The sequence below is a fragment of the Colletes latitarsis genome, unplaced genomic scaffold, assembly GCF_051014445.1.
Source record: "Colletes latitarsis isolate SP2378_abdomen unplaced genomic scaffold, iyColLati1 scaffold0021, whole genome shotgun sequence".
Taxonomy (NCBI): domain Eukaryota; kingdom Metazoa; phylum Arthropoda; class Insecta; order Hymenoptera; family Colletidae; genus Colletes; species Colletes latitarsis.
Window position 1 is genome coordinate 1,262,764 of NW_027488371.1, and position 2,287 is coordinate 1,265,050.

Sequence of the window (2,287 nt, forward strand, 5' to 3'; positions counted from 1 at the left end):
ACCTAACACTGACCTAACCGGTGTTATCCTCTAAAATATAGATTGAATCCAGGTTTAACTCACTGTTTCAGTGCGGTAGCACACTACTACCTGATCCAACCCAGAAAACGCCCAGGATCTGGCCAACAAGTAGGTGAAAAAGGCGAAAGTATAAGCCAGATCATGGCAAGTACCAGACGTAACCCTGACCTAACCAGTGTTATCCTCTAAAATATAGATTGAATCCAGGTTTAACTCACTGTTGCAGTGTGGTGCCACATTACTACGTTATTCAAACCAGAAAACGCCCAGGATGTGGCCAACAATTATGCGTAAAATACGAAAGTATGAGCCTCATGATGGCAAATACCAGACCTAACACTGACCTAACCGGTGTTATTCTTCTAAAATATAGATTGTATCCAGGTTTAACTCACTGATGCAGTGTGGAACCACATTACGACATGATCCAAACCAGAAAACGCCCAGGTTCTGGCCTACAATTATGCGAAAAATGCGAATGTATGAGCCAGATGATGGCAAATACCAGACCTAAGCCTTGCCCTAACCGGTGTTATCCTCTAAAATATAGATTGAATCCAGGTTTAACTCACTGTTTCAGAGTGGTACTACATTACTACGTGATCCAAACCAGAAAACGCCCAGGATCTGGCCAACAAGTGTGCGAAATATGCGAAAGTATGAGCCAGTGGATGGCAAATACCAGACCTAACCCTGACCTAACCGGTGTCACCCTCTAATATATAGATCGAATCCAGGATTACTTCACTGTTTCAGTGCGGTACCACACTACTACCTGATCCAACCCAGAAATCGCCCAGTATCTGGCCAACAAGTAGGTGAAAAAGGCGAAAGAATAAGCCAGATGATGGCAAATACCAGACCTAACCCTGACCTAACCAGTGTTATCCTCTAAAATATAGATTGAATCCAGGTTTAACTCACTGTTGCAGTGTGGTGCCACATTACTACGTGATCCAAACCAGAAAACACCCAGGATCTGGCCAACAAGTATGCGAAAAATGCGAAAGTATGAACCAGATGATGGCAAATACCAGACCTAACCCTGACCTAACCGGTGTTATCCAGTAAAGTATAGATTGAATCCAGGTTTCTCTCACTGTTGCAGTGTGGTGCCACATTACTACGTGATCCAACCCAGAAAACGCCCAGGATCTGGCCAACAAGTATGCGAAAAATGCGAAAGTATGAACCAGATGATGGCAAATACCAGACCTAACCCTGACCTAACCAGTGTTATCCTATAAAATATAGATTGAATCCAGGTTTATCTCAATGTTGCAGTGGGGAACCACATTACTGCGTGATCCAAACCAGAAAACGCCCAGGATCAGGACAACAAGTATGCGAAAAATGCGAAAGTATGAACCAGATGATGGCAAATACCAGACCTATCCCTGACGTAACCGGTGTCTCCCTCTAATATATAGATCGAATCCAGGATTACTTCACTGTTTCAGAGCGGTACCACACTACTACCTGATCCAACCTAGAAAACGCCCAGGATCTGGCCAACAAGTATGCGAAAAATGCGAAAGTATGAGCCAGATGATGGCAAATACCAGACCTAACCCTGACCTAACCGGTGTCTCCCTCTAATATATAGATCGAATCCAGGATTACTTCACTGTTTCAGTGCGGTACCACACTACTACCTGATCCAACCTAGAAAACGCCCAGGATCTGGCCAACAAGTAGGTGAAAAAGGCGAAAGAATAAGCCAGATGATGGCAAATACCAGACCTAACCCTGACCTAACCAGTGTCATCCTCTAAAATATGGATTGAATCCAGGTTTAATTCACTGTCGCAGTGTGGTGCCACACTACTACGTGATCCAAACCAGAAAACACCCAGGATCTGGCCAACAAGTATGCGAAAAATGCGAAAGTATGAACCAGATGATGGCAAATACCAGACCTATCCCTGACGTAACCGGTGTTATCCTCTAAAATATTGATTGAATCCAGGTTTAACTCACTGTTTCAGAGTGGTGCTACATTACTACGTGATCCAAACCTGAAAGCGCCCAGGATATGGCGAACAAGTATGCGAACAATGCGAAAGTATGAGCCAGATAATGGCAAATACCAGACCTAACCCAAACCTAACCGTTGTCTCCCTCTAATATATAGATCGAATCCAGGATTACTTCACTGTTTCAGTGCGGTACCACACTACTACCTGATCCAACCTAGAAAACGCCCAGGATCTGGCCAACAAGTATGCGAAAAATGCGCAAGTATGAGCCTGATGATGGCAAATAC